A 20,573-nucleotide genomic window follows, 5' to 3' on the forward strand; every position below is an offset into this window, starting at 1 on the left:
AATTAAAAAGACCAAAGCAAAACATATGAGAATCTTCTAGTATGGATCTTTCTAAAAATTCTCTTCGGACCTCTAAAAAATTCAAACATAAAATTCAAACATGTATATATAAAGTTAGCCTTAAGGAATAAAATGGTGGAAAATTAATTCAAAAGTTGAATCCCAATTTAACAACTGATCCTCAAATACCCTTATTAACTAATTCTTAACTAGCTAAATATCCCATTCACCAGTCTAGCAAAAAACAAATCCCAGCCTGCTAAACTCAGCTTAGGATAAAAGCTCACCTTACTCGTCCAATATAATTATTTTAGGGAATAGGATAAATCTTCATATATATATATATTCACTTAGGAATAATTAATAACGTTACCGGCACATGGTAGTGCCAAAATAACAAGATAACATCGCAAGTGATAGAAAACTAAAATAAAAAAAGCAATCCTCAATTCTTACTAGTAAAACTAGCTATAGAAGCAAAAGCCATTTCAAGAGCCCGTAAAGCTGAAACTCAACCACTTCAATAATCTGGATTCCCACCGTAATTGCTATTGTAATGTTGTGGTTGTCTCTTCTCGGTGGCATAACTCACGCGAATGTTTCTTCCTCCCAAATCCTGGCCATCCATTGCTGACAATGCTTCACTGGCAGATTCAGTGCTTTCGTAACTAACAAAACCCGAATCCACGAGATTCCCAGTGGTCTCTATCAGTGATAACTCTTGCTTTTGAAGAAAAATGAGGGGAACTGGTAAGGGTGGGTTTCGGCTTGGGAGAGAGTGAAACGAAGGAAACGGCTAGGGTTTAAGAGAGCGATTGCTGAGTCCTTCATCGGTCGCAGCTTGTTGTTAACAAAAATCTCACCTAACATTTTTGAATATTGTATATAAAAAAATCTCTCAATTATCTGATTAGTCCTTCATCGCTCGCACCCTCTCTGATATGGTGCTAACAAAAAGTTGAATCCAGTTAAAGTACTATGATGGTACTATAAGCTTCTTCATTTTAGAGTTGTGGAATTAATTAAGATAAACAAAAACTGTTTGAATATTTATATATAATAATAAAAAATAAAAAGAAGCTTGAATCCAGCTTGTTCAACTTATCGATAAGCTCGCGTAGACGTACACACCAGCATCATCAGCTATCACAACTAAATCAGCCGTGTCAATTCCAATGCTTTAATTACACTTTATTGTTGCTTATTAAGATTGAATTGGCATATTGTGTGTGCGAAAATCGAACCTTGAGGTTACTTTGGATTAGCAATGTGCAGCAGCTTAGCATAGCTCTTCTTGGGTCGTAAGAGCATGTGATGCTTGGAACATGACAAGCTTTTATATCATTCCATACATCATAGGAGCTGTAAAGAGTGCAACCACTGTCGTTTGCAGTGAACGGGGGTGATGGTCAGTGGGGTTGGAGCCAAAGAATAAGTTTGCAAGGCAGCAGCGGAGCCACCACCAGAAGTAGACATGAGCTAGCTAGGCCTTGGTTCAGAATTCCGGATTTGCAGAATTTTGGTAAGGTGAAGTCCTATAAATGGAATTTTCTTGCAAAAACAATGATTTGAAGGGAAATTATAATGGGATCTGATTCTTCATAATTATTCGCCAAGATTTATTAATGAATATTGTAGACACAGATGTAAATTACATGTCTACTTGAATTCTTTATATATCATGAATATATTTTTTGGATGTAATTCATGGGTGGATGATTACTCTCAATAATTAAATTATATAAAAAAAATCTATTTATTTTAGGTTTTTTATTCAATCACATATTTACATTTGAGTTGAGAAATACTAGAAATTTAATTCGAAATAATTAACTCTTTACTGTTAGACTATTTTCAGTTAAGCAAGGAACTAACTTTCTCTATTACATGGCTAGCTACTGCTACCCTTGTCTTCTTGGAAAGTCATTTACTTGTAGTATTTGAGACTTTAGTTTGGAGAAATTATTGAGTTGTGGGACTTTTAGGGATGTCGACTATCTTCTATATTCTATCAATGGCATGCTTAGTGCTCAGTATCAAAAACAAACTAATCATGTTACATTGATATCTGTAATAATACGGGGAAAAAAAATCTGTAATAGTTTATTCCAGTTAAACTAATCCCAGACTTATCTTCGTTGGATTCATGGGATCCACAGTATCCGGGACCCACTTTTTGATAAGATTAAAACGTAGTTCTTTGTGGTTTGTCTGCCTTATTATGTGGCTGTGGACTTCATGGATCAATGATTTCATTCAAACCGGTGCTCTTATCCAGTACTGCTACATGTATATTATGAGTTCAACACTATAAGTTAAGACATAGTTAAACATGTCGAGTTAGATTTTTCAATACATCTTGAAGATGGTGGGTTAGCATGTTTGAAAATTTTGTTATCAAGTCTCCAAAATGTGTAATCTTCTTTTTAAAAAAATTATTATTATTGATTCTAGATTATGCATGAGATAGAAGTGTGATGGTGTTCTTCATTATCTTAATTTTCTTATTATTAATGTTTATTATTATCTAGATCAGTGTCCGGTCAAGAATAATCTTGATTCCAAACGTGTTTGGTAAATATTTTTTTTATTTTAAAATATTTATTTTTAATATCAGCATATCAAAATAATTAAAAATATTAAAATAAATAATAATTTAATATCTTTTTTAAACAAGTATATTTTTAAAATATTGCTGGGACACGAAAAAAAAAAATACAAGCTAGACTCGTTCAACCAACAAGTAGCCCATGCCCAATACCACACAAAGGAAAGAGGAGCTTTCAATATAAGAGTGAAAATTAAATTCGACCTGATGAGTCGGAAATACTTATCTTACCACTCCATCTATAACCTTTGGTGGTTGAAGTTTTTTATTATATTTATACAATATTCCTATTTTAATTTATACTATAAGATATGTATATGTATGTGTGTGTGTGTGTTTATCAACAAAAAAAAAAAAAACTATTATCATATGCTTGTTAGTTTCTTGTTGGTAACTTTGGTATATTTTAATTCGTGTTTTGTTAAGAGAAAAGAATGAACTCATAGAAATGGATTGAGATAATCAAGACATTAATTGACTCAAATTTTAATTTCTGCAGCAAGAGCATGATTTGATTCACGATTTGGGAGCTTGGCTGCTGTGGGTTGTTTACTGTGCATCGTTAACCTTCCATTTACTGGAAAATCTTCAAGGAGCCTTACTGGTAATATAGTAAAGTAACAAAGAGTCGTCAATTATGCATAGCTAGCAGGATTGATCCTAGGGCTAGCTTGCCGTGGCATGGAGCTAGGGAACCTAATTTTGTAATGAAGCAGTTCTTAATTAATCGTTAACATGTTTTTAGCCACTTTAGTGATCATTGTATCATATCACTTTTTGTATAACTAAGATTAAGAAAGAAGGTGATTAGGAGTGGATTAACAAATTGTTTTTTAAAAAAATATTTTATACTTGAAAAAATATTAAAATATTATTTTTTTTTATTTTTAATATCAACACATCAAAACAATCCAAAAATATTAATTTCAAATAAAATAAACTTAAATTTTAATAATAATAAAAAAAAACAAGTTAAAACTCACTTTCAATCACTCATTAAACCTCTTTTTTGATATACATATAACATGGTCTAATTTTATTGAAATTTATTTGGGGAAAAATCAAGAAATTCAAGTGCATAATATATAATTTGAGAAATATATATATATATATATATTATATGCAGAAGGCAATTATTTGGTTAAATTTGAAAATATGAAATTTCAGAATAATCTCTTGGCACTTCATTTAATTTAAATGATAAGATTTTTTTTTTTTGTTAATAGTCAAAATTTTATTAAGAAAAAGGCTACAAAGATAATAGCCTAAACTTACATCAGATGAACAAGCAGAGGAAAGAAAAGCACAAAAACTGTTGCATGAAACAGGGGAGAGCAACAAAAAAGGAAGCAACAAATCATAAGAAACCAACTCCTCCCAACTAAACATTCTCTATATTAAGCTCTAAAAAGTTGGGAATCAAGCCTCAATATAAAAGCAATACTTTGGCTCACCATGGAGAAACAGATTTGAAGGTTTATGGGCAGCGTCATTAAAATAACATCATTTTAGTGAAGCAAAGATTCAAACAATGCATAAGAAAAAAGTTGTCATGAGAGATTTTGTTGTTTGCTTGTAACATTGAAGACCATTGGTAGCACAAATTATCAACAGATTTTAGAAAAACACTACAAAAGCCCTGATTAGAAAAGCAGTTTCATCCATGTATTCTAAGTGAAGTGGTAGTGAATCGAAGAGGTGACTTGAAGATTCCAAGCTTTTATTGCAGAAAGCACATTTTAACTACTGAAGGGTGAGATAGTCATGCTGAAATAGAAAATCTCTTGTGAATACTTTGTCTTGGACAAGGAGGCAGGAAAAGTTGCATTTTTGGTGGGGTTTAGTTTTATCCAAACAGAAAATTAGAAATGGTTTTGGCATCACCATAAAGCAACTGGTCCATCAAATTTTGGAGGCAAGATTTTACACAGAAATGCCATCGTGTTGAGAGGTCCAAATTTTCTTATCCATCTTGTGGCAGAAAATTGGCTTGGATTAAATTAGCATAATACATCACATTAATTAGCATTAGTTTGAAAAGAGTATAATCCTCCTTGCAATTAAACTCAATTATCCAGGCATTAATTTGACTGTTTGGAAAATACAATGAACTATAAATTAAATTAATCTATGATTTTATTCATAAAAGAAAACTGTCAACTACTTGCAGAATGTAACATGATTCACAATCTAAAACCTAATCAAGGTTAGGTTTTTAATTTGAATCTATTGATTTTAATAATTCAGTAAGTTGACATGTGTAATTATGATGACCTGGGATTTTAAAAAAATATATAAAATAATATTATTTTAAATAAAATTAATAAATTTGATCTATATATCTCATGATATAATTTAATAACTCGGGTTTTATTTTTAGATAAACACTAATCAAGTCACATGATTATTACAAGGCCCACCACCTCATCGCTCAATCCTGATTCTGAACATTCAAGTTTTGTATATGTTAATTTATATTTTTAACCTGATCTTGAACAGATATAAAGGTCTAATGGCATTAAGAAGGACATATAATTATTTGAAATTAGTCATGATCACTCATGCAATACATTTTCCTCCTATAAAACAATCTAATTTTTCCTTTTATTAGAGGATTTTTAATTATTCTTAAATTATATAAACTAATAATTAAATGGGATAAACTAATCATAGTCTAATATTATCATTCTTTACTATCATAAGGTGCTTTATAAAAGTGTTTTTTTATTTCAAATTATATTAAGATAATTTTTTTATATTTTTTATTTTTTATTTTTTATATCAACACATCAAAATTATATTAAAAATATTAAAAAAACATTAATTTTCAATATATTTTAAAAAAATATCCAAATACAAAAGATATTGCACTCTGCTTCATCATCATCATAGCAATCAATGTTTTAAAACCCGGACCGACCCTGAGGTCGACCTTGGGACCCGGCCAACCCCGGGCTTCTCCGGACCGGTCCGAGTGGAGGCAAAAACCCGCTTGGGAATTGGACAGGGAAAATCCGGTCGAGCCGGCGGGTCGACCTGGGACCTGGTCAAACCCGGGTGAGACCCGATCAATTTTTTTTTTATATTACCAGTTATTAAACAACATCGTTTTGGCCTCTTAAAAGGCCAAAACGCTAAAAACTAAAGACAGGAAGAACAAGGCAATATCAGTTCCAAAACTTACAATTTGCAAACTTAATTGAAACCCAGCTGATCGCAGAGGACGTCTTTGACAAAAGAGCAGAGGTCTTCCGCCGCTTTCCTGCAGCTGCCCGCTGCCCGTCTTCTCTTCCTTTGACCTCCGCGTCCTGGGCTGTTGCACCTGCTGCCTCTTCCGGGTAGTATTTCAACTACTCTTTTTTTTCATTCTTTTTGTCTCATATCACTGTTAAGTCAAAATGAAGAAAGCTTTCGATTCAACCCGTCCTAGCTCTTATCTAAGGATTCGAAGCTGGCGAAGTAGTAGAAGTCGTCTCATATCACTATTAAGCTGCTCCTTTTGCATCATGTTTTAAGTGCACAGACAACCTATAAACCAGTACCTATGTAACCTTGGAAGAGAAATCCTAAGCATTATAGTGAGTTTTAACTTCAAATACTCTGTCAAATAAAAGGACATGAAGCTTAAGTTTCTAGCTAGACTTTTTGGCAGTTGGCTATGCGAATGCGACTTAATGTTTACCATTTTCTATATGGCTCACTTAATTGAATAATTATCTGTAATGTTTTTTTTTTTTTTGGTTGTCCCGGATCTATGCGAATGCGACTTAATGTTTATCATTTTCTATATGGCTCACTTAATTGAATAATTAATCCATAGTGTTTTTTTTTGTTGACCAGGTCCAACCCATTTGACCCGTGACCCGATCACTTGACCGGGTTAATGACCGGATTGGATTTCAAAACTATGCAGCCGATAGTTGAAGGCCTTGGAAGGTAAAGCAATGGACTTTGGAGTCTTAAGGTGTTTTTTTAATTTACCTTGAGTTTATGTATATATTGTTGTATTTCTTATTTAAAAGCTTGGATTTCATTTATTTTTATATTTTTAAGTGTTTTTTTTTTAAATATATTTATTTTTTTTCTTTACTTTAAATTATTTTTTTCTTCTGATATGCTAATGTCAAATAATTTTGTAAAAATATAAAAAAATTATTGTAATATATTTTTAAATAAAAAATACTTTAAAAAAACTGTTACTGGCAATATCAATCGAGTTTTTAATTGTATTTAGGCTATTTCAATTAAACTTGATTCTTTTTATTTTAATGAAAAAAATAGTTTTTGAAAAAAAAATCTATTATATATAATTTCCCTCATTAAATGATTATTTTTTTATTCATTGATATACTTGTTTAAATAAATAATAACTAGTTTTAATGTATGAAGGTTAAAGCACAAATTGACCACACTATATTCATGAATTTCCAAAAAAGTTTGCAAAATAGTTTTTCTTAAAATTGATTTCAAATTAAAAAACATAATTAATGAGTAAAATGAAGTAGTAATAGTAAAGATAATAATAATAAGGTAAAATTAAAAATTATTATTATTATTTATTATTAATAAGTTCTACATGTACATGGGCTAATAAAAATTCTTAAAGTATCATTTCCCTCTTTCTTTCATGACATACAAATCAAAATCAAATCACGGCTGTTCATTCCCCTCTTGAGTTGAATCTACCCGTCCATATTTCTTGAAGAGCCTTCAAGAGCTGGGCACCTTCTCCTCCCTCTAGCAGTACAGTCTCCTTGTAAAGCCAAACGCCACTGCACGCGCCACCTCCTCTGGCGGCGCATGAAGAGTTTGCTCACCATCTGACGCAACTCCGCCACTCCATAAATCACCGGAGAGCACTTATCGCATACTCTTTCCCCCTCCCAGCCCATTTTACCATCATTGTCACCATTACCGGCACCGCCAGTGCGTGGTTCCGGAGCTCTGCCGCCCCATCGGCCAACCGTACAAGTCAGCTCCAACGCCGCCAAATGCCCTCTCCGCCGGAGCTCCGTCGAGCTCCATCGCCACTTCCACCACCGTCCCCGACCAGCTTCCACCGCAACGTGGCGGTTGGCCTCCGCCAAGCAAAGTGCCAATAAGACTTTTTGTTGCCGGTTTTACCCCTGCTTTGTTTTTCAAATTTGCCACCACCCCGCGCATGTACTTCGGGTGAGCAAACCGGGTCGGACGGTGGGTCGGGTAACGAGTGAGCGTTCTAAGAGATACAGAGCAGAAAGTTGCTCAGTTTCTGAGCCGTTGGTAAGTTGCAACTCAAGGCCAGGCTGAGGAGTTCTTGCAGGTCGTTGGGGTGCATGGGAGGAGCCAACGGTGGTATAAAGGCGGACTCTTGATTCGGCTCTGGGTTTCGGGTCTGGGTTGGTGGAAGGTGGGGAGTTCGAGAGAGGGAATCTCCATTGAGTTGAAACTTTGGGAAGTGGTAAGTGGAGGAAGAGGAGGAAGAGGATTCCAGCTTGGGTGGACTTTTTGGTGGGGTTTGGTTTTAGGTAGTTGTTGTGGGTGGTGTGCTGGAGTTGGTGCTGCTGCTGTTTTGTTGGTGGTGGTGCTGGAGTTAGGTGCTGCGCTGCTGGAGTAGGAATAGTGGGGGAGATAGGAAGAGCAGGTGGGTTGGGTGTAGTGGGACTTAAAGTAGTTTGTGTGCATTGGCGAAAGAAAACCACAAAAAAGAGTGGAACGTGGCTGTGTTTTTTTGAGTTTTTGGATGGTGGGTTTTCATGGTGGGAGTGTAAGGCCTTGTAGCAACCTGTTTCTGTGGAGAAACCTAAGAGAGATTGACAGTCTGTTGTTCTCTTCTTGAAGAAAGGTGTGCTTTGTCAAGCTTCTTAGGTGTTTTTTTTATGGCAGTTAAAGAGTTCTCAATTATGGAAGAGAGAGGGAAGAGGGTTATGGAGCTGATCACTTTGGACAAGTGAAACGGTGCAGAAGATGCTCACGAGAGTGGTCCCTTGACTGGGAGATGAATGGGACAGACTCCAAAAAGATCAGGCAAATTTACAGTGAGCAGTGCCTGTCATTTTCATCCCAAGTAAAAGGTAAAGTTTGGCAAACTTCAGGCGGAGAAGTCTCGTTAGAGAGGTGTTCAGTCTCCACTTCTGTCCAAATCTTGTGTGCCCTAACCAAGGAACTGTATTTACTATTCCACACTCGCTCCTCCTGACTCCTCCTCCTCCCGCACCTACACATGGAGCTCTGGAAGGATTACACTATCTTCATGACTGAATAAAGTTGCAGACAGTGGTGAGCATGTTAGATTTTTTGATCCCTCTCTCGATAACTAGTACGAAACGAAAGACAAAGTACAATTTTATAGTGACCATCAAATTACCAAATCAATGGGTCCTTTCCACCTTTCCGAATGATGGCTTTGGTGAAGATTCCAACTCTCCAAAACACAACCTTTTCAACCTCCGTGGGCTTCAAATACATGGCTTCTCTAGCTAGGTTTTGGATGACTCGAAAAAACCGTGTTTAAAAAAAAAACCATGGCCCAGCTCCACTATTCCAGTTTCAGAAACCAGAATTGTTAGCAAGAAACAGTCAAAATTTTGGCCCATTCATTAATTGACCAAGTTTTTTTTTGTTTTTTATTTTTTTTCTTTACCCTGTGCTTCTCTTTATCACGGCCCTCCATACTTTTTCGTGGCCATTTGGCATTTCCCTCCAAAAATTGCTTCAGATAAGCAAGAATGGACCGCGGCATTTATAGAGAACAGCAAATATATCAATTCTCTTGGCTTAGCAATGTCTAATTTACATGAATGACCCAAAAATGTAATAATGGCAAGTACACAAAAATGCAATAATGGCCAATTGAAAAGAGGAAATGCTAACAAAATTAACATTACAAGTTCGGAGTGAATCTACTAATCTGATTCCAGTGAAAGTAACTCGGTGTAAAATAAATAAGAAAGAAAATTGTCTGGGTAGAGGAACTAGAAGAGAAACGACTTAACCTCCATTTATCACTTGACGATCTTTCTTCTCGGACAGGACCCAGGTCACGAAAAGATTGCCAACGACCGAAGTGCAACAATGGTTATGAAGCAGCAGGGCATAGCTAAAATCCTCTGTAAGAGAATCATAGGTCCTTGAGGGTGCAAGGCGAGTGAAAAAGAGATCGACACCCTATGTTAAAGACAAGGGTTGTGTTGGGACTCCAGCTTGGCAGGCACTGTTACTCATGCCTCGGAGCCCCTCCACTTTTATGGGCGAGTGTGTAACATCAGGACTGCAAGAAGTGATAATCCGTGTCAGCTTTGAGAACGAACTTCATTAAAATAAAGAAATACATCAAATAAAAGCATGCGGCCATTAAGAATGAAACAGTCCGCAAGGGAGATGGGGGTCTGTTTTTGGTACGAATGCCTGTCTGTGAAGTTCACACTGTTTTGATGCGAAGAGCATCATCTGCTAAAAGTAAGATGTATTCCAGATTCTGCCATCTACAATCCCCTGCTCTGGAATGAACACTAGCTGTACTTTAACAAGCTTTGTTGTATATATGGTTGCACGCTATAAACTTAGTTATAAAAGATAGGTTGACGAAAGCCCCTCAGGAAAAACCTTCACTTGCATGCACTATATGATCACAATCCAAGAGTGCAATTACTGTTCACTTGTATGGATTGGCTTTTAATTTACTTGCAGCTCCTTATTGTAGAAAACATATCAGGTGCCATTGGTCTCCAAACCAAAATCTTTCAAGGAAAAAACAAAACCATTTTGGGTGGACAAGATAGCAGAGGAAAACAAGACAGGATCCATCAATGGATCACTCCAAGCTCTAGATTAATTGATGTGGAATCGATAAATACTCCATCTTTTGTTTTTTTTGTGGGACAGAAATGAACACTCCCAGGGAAGGTAGATTCAGCAAAAAAATCGGACAGTGTTCTCTCGAAGCGGAAATTAAATATTTAACAGTCTAAAGTGGGAATGAACCAGCTTCCCAGGGAAGGTAGATTAATTGATGTGGTTGGAATATTCCTATACTGCATCCCTATTACACTCATTCTTTTTTGTACATAAATGAAACCGCTTCCAGGGAAGGTGGATTCAGGACAGTGTTCTCTTCAAGGAAAGTAACATTAAACCAGTCGACACAAGACTAAAGGGTTAAAAGGAAGAGAGAAGATATATGACAACTCACTGAGGAATGATAGGCAATGAAATCTGTAAGAGGTAAAATTCCTTCTTCCTCTTCTCTGATTGTGTGGGGTTAACTGACCTACGAGGGTCAAAGAAACGCTTATTCCATTGCGCCAATTACCTGTAAAGCATCCAATTTACATTCAGTAAACACATCCTTCTTTACAGCAGGAAATAAATCAATTTTGAACCACAAATAGTTGTCACAAAGAACAAAGAGGAAACACACATTGGAACCCTCCATTTCTAAACAGATTGTAACCAACCTGATCACCAATTGTCCCGAATAAGAAGATGGCTTTGAAGTGATACCCTTAGCAGTTGATTTCGTAACTGTTATCCCGCTTTGACCAGAATGGGTGAAATAGTAAGATTGTGACTTTGTTTGTGACCTCTGGTCGTGAATATGAAGACATAGGTGAAGTGAGATTGTGCTTTCCAAGAACAAGCTTCCCAAAACATCTTTGTTGTCCTGAATTTCAATTTGCAAAAGTAAAACCTGTTTTTAGAATAAGAAGAAAAAAACAATATTGCATAGATTGTAAAGAATGATTACTTACTGCCCAGGAGACTGATCATAAATTTCAATAACTTCATCTCATATCTGTGTGCTCTGAGATTGAAGTAGTGGTAAACAATCCACAGTTTTCACTAAAAACCTGCAAAAAAATGGTGAAAACAAAATTAAATAAAGGTAATGCATATCATTCAAAACGATGGTGGAAGGCAAAAGCCTACTGCATGGACAGGAACCCTGTGAGCCATGATGAATTTCATTCGATGCAATATACGACCAGTGAAACAGTATCAACAACATAGACAACCAAATGTGATTCTTCTGGGTGTGGCTGATCCAATATCTCCACTGGCTTTAGGTGAGACAGTGGCCACAAAAAAGCAAATTTTTTGATATATATTTGTACATCACATCTTGATCAGCAAACAACTTTTGCTTTGTATGAACTGCCTGGAGACAAATGCAGAAGCAAGCTCAATTAAACATATTCAAGGGATTACAGTGTTAGCAGACCAAGATATCCTATTGAGTTTCTCTGAAAGTTTTCTATTGGAACCTTCAGTACAACAAAATGAATGGTAAAACAATGAGTTCTGATAAAGAAAGAAGAAGAAATCTACAGAAACTGTGATTTTAGACTACTAAAAATATATTAATCAAGGTTGCCTGAAAAACACATGCTTTCTAATTCAAAGCCTGAGAAAACGCTTGTTTATTGAACATAATCCCAACATTTATTTAGTTTAAAATAAAAAATCCATTATTATTTGCATATTAATTATAGCCAAGAAGTCATTATGGAACAACTCTAATGCAATATTTTGGAAAACGATGCTTGCTTGCCTAGTTTAAAAGGTTTTCTGTAATCCCAATCAACCTGAAAGTTAATTAAAGACTAACCAGCAAATAAGCAGTTAATAAACCGTAAAAGTGGATAAAATCTTTGGCAAGACAGAAAGAAATGTGGTAATCATGAAAAAAATTGACCAGAAACTAACACTACCTTTCATTTGAATTTCTTGTTATGGTTGTTTGTGGTAAATTATCTTTTCGCATTCTGAGGGAATACAATGGACCATACTTCTCTGGTACCAAAAACAATAGTTGTCTGCAACTTCACCATCACAATTGCCCCCCTCTTTCAATCCATGTCCCTTTAATAACACCATTATAGCTTCTACCGGAGTACCAGATAAATGTTTGAAAAACTCAAGTTTGAAAAATGGCAACAGCCTCAGGTGCTCTTGGGTACAAATGTTGCCTGTCCACTTGTATCTATTAGTAGATGCAAGACGTTGTTCTGTTGAATCTGTGAACGGGGGAGTGGCATGACTTGTGCAACAGAATGATCAAGACCAAAGACTTCAAGCTCCTTCCCTGTGTAAGGTATCAACGTAAAGGAAAATATTCCTGGCGCATCAGTAACTTGGTTTCACCTGCCAAACACCAGACAGATGGATTTTCATTCATAGCATGATGATGAGGAACCTGCCACTGATATACATTAATCCCAGTTGGATTTTTGCATGCTTCTGATTGCCGTAGAGAGTTCAATAAGAGAGACCAGACAATTCGTCCTCTCCAGTGTGCAAGGCAAAAAGTTTCCCAGATTTAGTGAAGAACAATGAGCAGCTTTCGGAATCCATTATGGTCCCTGGTCATTTTACTTTTCTCAGAGCTTCTTCAACCTCATGTCTTGTATGGCTGCTACATCCTCAGCACTTGCAAGCATCAATGTACCCTTAACCTTCAGCATGTGTCCCTTGGAACAACAAAATATCATGTGTCAAAATCAGTTCTGAAGAAGTCAATGAGATGAATTTTCAAACAAAATATCATGTGTCAAGATCACACAGTCTGTGAAGAAGTTTATGAGATGAATCTTCAAACAAAGGATGTGAATATGATAGCAAACAATGATTGCCTATGCAACCAGAAAAATGCAATCTAACAATTATTCAGATCCCTCACTCTACTACTAAATAAAAGTTTAAAAATGGAGACTGAGGGAGGAGAAAAAATATAAGGAATTTCGATTAATATAACAAGAATCTATTTCAAGCCTTGAAAGAGTGATTTTTCGGCAATATTCATCTTCAGTAAGACAGTTAAACTTGTTAAAAGAAAATAATCAGATCATACTTTAAGCCATTCGAAGAGGTTCTGCTCCACTTTGGCCACAGTTACACCTTTCTTTTCTACAGGAAGTTTGATGTTGTAACTCCTATTATTGATGCAAGGCCATCCTCCCTACTCCAGACAATCTCACCTTGTTGTAACAGCAACAATGAATGATCTTCCATCACAATCAAAGCCCTAAATCCATGAGACTTATCAGTCCTGACATAATTGTTCATGAAAACCTTATGGACAAATCCTCTTTGCTGGTTCAGCTTGATTCTCTCTTTTAGCAAATCACTATTCCAGTCATGACCTTGCTTCACATTTGAGGTGAATGTCATTGTCTCCATGCTGAACCAATGCGAATGCTTGTCGGTCCTCTGAGAATGAAAGAGCATCACTAATAACTGTTGCATGATTGATTTTGTCAACCACCTCCAACTGACCTTCACTTGACACACTAATAAATGTTGTAGCTGTATTGGTTTTCACAGCAAACAAACCAGTAAGTTTTGAAAGGTAATATCACTGCCATCCCTGAGAAATCCTTAACTAGATCTGATACATATGTTTTCTGAAAGCTGATTTCTCCCTTCTGAAACTTATTGTTAACAGAGTTGACCTAGCAGCATCCAGCACCACAAGTTTGGCTTTTGAAACTAAAGAGAAACCTCCCCTGAAAAGCCACCATCAAAGGCTGCACTGTCATGCTTTATGAGTTCTCCATTCTTAGCATTGATTTGGTATACATCAAACTGTGAAAAACCAACAAATCCCACCACGTATACTGTATTGCTGTCATGGTGCTGAATTACTTCCTGGACCTCAAAAACTGCAAACCAAGGGATCACAATAGCATCAATTGCATGGTGTGGGTTAGATTGAGAAAACAACATGTGGAACTTAAAACATCAAATTGGACAGACCTTTCAGCAGGAAAATCCACCTTCCAAACAATTTCACCATGCATGCTTGAAATAGCATGGAGACTTCCTTTACCAAAAACAAGGATTGTGTTGTCCTTGTCAACTTTCGTGCTTGTCTGCAGATCAGAAAACTTCATTAACAAACAATTCTTTTGAAAATCCTGAAATGCATAACATATGTGGGCAGGTTTGCAAAGAAATGATAGGAGATTAGGGAAGATATTGTGTTATGAATTGCCGACTACAACATAGCACAAGATAACACTTCAATTGAGGAACTAAACTATGATCCATTGGATGGCAATTTCTGATTTCAACAATGACCCGAAATAAATGAAGATAAGAGGAATAAGAAAAGATTATATTTTGCAGGAAGACAGCACATATTTATTAATTAACTTTTGAATTAGAACCATAGCAGTACAGGAGAGAGTATAGAAGATTAAGTTAGACAATAAAATAATGTTCATTAAGAGCTTTAAAAAATATAATATGTTATCACTAACCGAAGTGAACAAGAATGATTTTGAGTTGCTTTGGTCCCTGAAGAAAAGATTCCCACCACATCTGCCCATCAGGAAGGTTCCATGCTCTTAGAATGCTTCCTTCTGATGAAAGGGTAATAAGATCTGAAAGATTGATATAAAAGTTTAGTAAAACAACATAACTGCAATAACTGGATTTCATGCCTTGTAGCAAGAAAACCAAATAGCAAATCTACATGAAATAAAAATAAAAGGAGCAACGCTCAATAGATGACACAACCGCAAAGTGGTTTTTCAATACATTATAAATCAGGTGGATAATACAAATCACTGTTACGTATACCCATTGTTTTTGTTTCTCTCAAGTCCTTTACTCAACATAAAAATTGAAGCAGTCTTAACAATTCTTTCCTTTGGTAAGACACACGATGACAAAGCGAGTGGTGAAAGCAACCTCATATAGTATTTAGGGGGGGAAAGATGCTAAATGTTTGCTGAAAAACATAAACAAGCAAACCTACTAATAAATCGGCAAAAACATGTAATGGAAATATCACTTCCACAGCAGCAAGAACAAATACCACATAACAGCAATATGATAATTACATTTTCCCATGGCAATATCGATTCCATCAATAGCATCATTGGTCCCAAGAACATGCCTCCAAACTGCACAAAACAAATCCCTTCAAATAACAAATAGGAAACAAAGAAAAAAAAACACTTCTGCAGTGTAATTTAACATGAAAGACTGAATGGTAAAATTCATTAAAAAAACTTACAAATCTCGCCGTGACGGAGATCAAGAGAAGCAATAACATTCTCTTCAGTAGAAACAAGAACACGCTTTCGACCAGTTTTTTGTGTTTGGAAAACTGCGTGCTTCACTTTCCCTATGTACTTTTGATGCCTAAACACAATTCAATCAAACTGAATACTGATTCAAAAAAAATAAATTCTAACAACCTAACAACAGTATTAATTAACAAGTAATAGTATGAGAAGAAGAAAATTGAAGCAAATAAAAATACGCAATCAGCTCAGTTTGGACTGAGTGAATAGGAAGTTTAAACAAGTTTTTACTAATTGAAGCGATTTAATGGAAAGACAAATGGAGCTTACCAGTCCACGAGGCCGGCTTGATCTTCATAAAGAGAAAAGGTAGGGACTGTAATTGATAGGATACATAAAAAGATAAGCAGAGACCTAATCGCCATAGCCATGGCGAAATTAAGAGAAGCGATATGTTTTTCTCTCCGCTTCTTTTTATTCTAGTGGAAGAGAGCGAGAGACAGATCTGAGGAGAAGCCAAGGTTTTTCGGTTTTGTAAGGTAGTGTTAGAGTTCCTAATAAAAGTGTTTATATTTTTTATTTAAAAATATATTAAAATAATTAATTTTTTATTTTTTAAAAATTCAGTTTTTATATTAACATATTAAAATAATAAAAAAGTACTTAAAATTAATTTTTTTTTAAATACAGAAAAACAAGTTAGTAATATAATATTATGATAGTAGTTGTTTTTTTAAATGTTTTTTATTTATTAAAATAATATTTTATTTATTTTTAATATTAATATGTAAAAAAAATTATTAAAAAATAATTTAAATTGAAAAAAATAATAAACAAAATCTTTTTTGAAGTGTTTAAAAACAAAACAAATGGCACTGAAAGCATGATGAATAAACGAATTAGCCTATTGGATTGTAAGAGTAGTTATGGCTTTTATTGGTCCCTATACTATTAAGAAATATTTAATAAAGTACCTCCACTCATAAAAGTTGTTGATTGATTCCCTATTATGCCATTAATTTGTTTAATGTCTCCGTTTTTTTTTGTCTAGATGTTTAACACGAAACGTTTTTTTTCAATGTTTGATGAGTGATAGCATAAAAACTATGATCATGATTGGTCGGTTGAGTGACCAATATAACCCCTCCATTCATCTTTATTTTGGATAGTTGACATCACATAACTCTATGTTGGGTGTAAAAATATCAATAAAAAACAATATCATCGATTTTGTTCTAATTGAAAAAAAATTATTGGAATATTAAATTTTGATTTCAAAGTATTTCTAAAGTTGGTGTAAAAATATCTATAAAAAAAACAATGTCGTTGATGATGTTCTAATTAGCATTTTGTTTTTTAATTAAAATATTATTATTATTATTATTATTATTATTATTATTTTATTTTGGAGCGTTTCTAATTCCAATTTAAATCTAAAAACAAATTAATTTTAAATTATATAAAACCAATGCAATATCAAACATTATTTTTATCACTGGCATTAAAATAAAAATCAAGATTAAGAAAATAATATATTAATTCATATTGAGATACTCCATATAAATAACACATTACTGGTTTTTCTTCACTTTATGCTAAGAGAAGAACTTGCACAAAAGGTAATTGATTTTACTCTTTATAACCAGACCCACGCCTTATAACAAGAAATGGCAATCATGTGCATGCCAACTTGACGACTTTGTTATGACCAAGATCTTAGTTGATTCAATGATGTGATGCAAGAAAAAAACAATATGTAATGTTTCAACAATGCATGAAAAGCATTGGTAGTGATAATTGTAATAGTGGTTGCAGGTTTATAATAATAATGGTGGTTATGATCGGGGTTGAAATCGTGGTGGCGATAGTGATAATAGTAATATTAATGGCAGGAGAAAATAATACCACCCATTATAATAATTATGCAACCAAATTAGATGATAATGAACATTCAATTTTGTAATAGTTTTTAGTAGTGATGATGAGGAGAGAAAATATCACCACCCCCAACAATAATTATGCAATTGAATTAGATGGTAGGAGAGCAGGTAATTTTGTGGTGGTGATAGGAAAAAAAATAACACCATCCACAACAATAATTATGCAACTAAATTTAGATGGAATGTGAGCAAGTAATTTTGTAGTAGTTTTTTTTTTTAATGATTTTATACCCAGTTATATAGGTTTGAACAAACTTGTAAATTAAAAGTACCACATTAAGAGTGTGTTAGGTATTGCGGTAGCTGTTGTGGTTTGAAAAAAGTTGTTTTTATAAAAAGTACTTTTAGTTGAGGTTGGTTTGAAAAAATAGATGTTTGGTTAAAACTGTGGTTGAAATTGAGGTTGAATAAAAAGTAGTTTAATATATTTGGTTAAGAGTGCTTTTGAAATTAAGGTTATAAAAATAATTTTAAAAATATATATTAATACTGATGGTTTTTAATTTAAATGTTATGGATTTAACTATTGCTATTACTTCATAAAATTAGATAAAATATTATCAAGAATAAAATTGATTTGATATTACAGTGCAAGTGAATTTAATTCACTCTACACTAATTTTTTTGAGAAAAAAAATATTGTTTTACATGACAATGTGAGTAAATTTAATTCACTCTAAACTAGTATTTTTAAAAAAATATATATACACAAAAAATAAACACACTAAAAAAATAATAAAAAAAAGAGGTCATGTGAACAGTGCAAGTGAATTGCACTGTTCGCGTGAACACTGTTGGCGTGCAAGTGAATTGCACTGTGCACGTAAATTAAATTTCGAGAAGCAGCCAGGAGCTGCTTCTCAAAATTCGCGTGCAGAACACGAATTTGCGTGGGCCCAACTGACATTTATTTGCGTTTTTAACATAACCAAACGGATTGTTTGTTGTGGTTGCTTCAAACGCAGAAGCAACCACGCAAACAAACGGGCTCTAAATATCAACAAATGTAATAGAAAGTAGGCTTAGATAAAAATGATGATGTCCAAAAAAAATCAAGTAGCTTAGAAGTAATGTTTATGTGTTAAATAATTGGTTAATCTTCTAGTTTTAATAATCCGATCAATTTTTTATAGCCAAGATGTTCAGTAACTTGTAATTAATATCTAGTAGATCAAGGTGATTGATGGCTAGAACTTTGAAAATTTCTTTTTTTATAGATTTAAAAACTTTTAAATATTTAAGTATCTTTTTCAACTAAAAAAATACAATAATATTTTAAAAAAATATTATTTAAAAGTATACATGGTGACTGATGATGGATTGCTACCATCAATTTTCAGTTTGTCAGATTCTCAAGCTATTGTTTATGGTGTTTTTTCACCAAGATCTTCAAGACCTTTGGAGAGGTCAAAACCTAAAGGGCAGGTTTGGAAGAGGGCCCTCTCCCATTTCTTCGTTTGTTTTGTGATTGGGGTTTTGTTGGACTAACCCCAATTGTCTCGATGGATTTATCAGTGAATCCAATGTCAAAGCAGCGAGCGTTTTCGTTTGAGGTGGTATCTGCTACTGGGAACTTTAATAAGCATCAAGATATGACAAGAAATGCAACAACAATGGCAGAAAGCGGAGGACTTGTGAATAACACCCCACTGGACCACAAGTGAAGGAAAAGGAGTTAAGGGATGGGATTTCTAATGACATCTCTATTAGCTTATCACTCTCTGAAGATGAGGATTTGGGGTCTCAAATGTGATTTTGCACTCACTATGAAAATACTGCACAGCCTTTGCTGGTGCTCAGTATGTTTGAAATCATGGATACAGTTTCTGGTTGTTCAGTTCTCTAATGGAGTACAGTGGTTGTTCCATTGGAATTGAATCAGAAGATATTCTTGACTTTCTATGTTAGTTATGACATAACTATCTAGTTCTCCGGATACTGCTGAGAGTTCACGCGTTTTTTCCTTGCCGCAGTTCAGAACATGGACAGTTGCAAGTTAACAGTAAACAGAAACAAAAATTTCGTGGAGGGCTCCATTTGTAATGAAACTCAAGCTATTGGATGGCATGTGAATGAATCAAGTAGAAGATTTCAGAGATTCGAAGCTGGCATGTCAGGGTTTGCCTTCAATAGTATCATCATTTAAGAGAGCGATCACGTAAGTTATGAACACAAAAGTCAAGGGCTAGTGCAACCTTTCACACTCCAAAGGATGGAAGGTACTCCGGAAGCAACTTCCGGAAAATGTGGTTGTAAAGTAAAAACATTGAATTTGCTTGCGAGATTAAGTAAATAGATTGTTTTAAAAACCTTTAAAAATTAAATAAGAGACGACTTATCAACAAAGTGTCGATATGTCCGAGTGGTTAAGGAGACAGACTCGAAATCTGTTGGGCTTTGCCTGCGCAGGTTCGAATCCTGCTGTCGACGTCTCTTTTCTTTTACCTAGCTATGACGAACTACTGGTCGTTTGGATCTCTTATAATTTTGCTTCTCGCAAGCTATTCCAGGAATATGTTCCTTTCTTTGTCTCTGAAAAGGACATATTCCTCCACGATACTGGCACTCCTCTTCCTTTATTACATTTTTCATTCGTTTGGAATATCATTCTAAATAGCTTTTTACTTAATTTTTTTTTTATTTATAATTAATTTTTTTATTTTTACATCATGTGTTAAAGTAAAATATATTTTTAAGCTAGAAACCCTTTAAAAAACATCTACTATTATAATCACAAACATCATGTAACACTACAATAATATATATATTATATGCATCCTTTTTCTTTTTGGGTTTGAAAGAAATACCGTAGAACAACATAAAAAGGTGCTAAAACTCACTTCACATATCCGTTTCTTGCAAAATAGAATGAGTGCTCCTCACTTGATTCCCATCTCTTCTTCCTCTAAAGAATTAAACTTTCTTCACAACTCCAAGCTATATATCTACCTTTCTCTTTAATTTCCACATCTGATCAGACATTACTAGAGCTAGTGATATGGTGCCTAACTTGGA

At 34.5% G+C, this 20,573-nt stretch overlaps 1 non-coding gene and 1 pseudogene across 1 annotated transcript; one reads left to right on the forward strand and one right to left on the reverse strand.

The window, feature by feature from the left end:
• Positions 1-9,577: 9,577 nt before the first annotated feature.
• LOC118032786 (uncharacterized) lies at positions 9,578-16,126 on the reverse strand (annotated as a pseudogene).
• Positions 16,127-19,906: 3,780 nt separating this feature from the next.
• TRNAS-CGA (transfer RNA serine (anticodon CGA)) lies at positions 19,907-19,988 on the forward strand. The gene has a single exon. It is a non-coding gene; the product is annotated as a tRNA-Ser (tRNA).
• Positions 19,989-20,573: the final 585 nt, after the last annotated feature.

The sequence above is a fragment of the Populus alba genome, chromosome 18, assembly GCF_005239225.2.
Source record: "Populus alba chromosome 18, ASM523922v2, whole genome shotgun sequence".
NCBI classification, from domain to species: Eukaryota; Viridiplantae; Streptophyta; class Magnoliopsida; order Malpighiales; family Salicaceae; genus Populus; species Populus alba.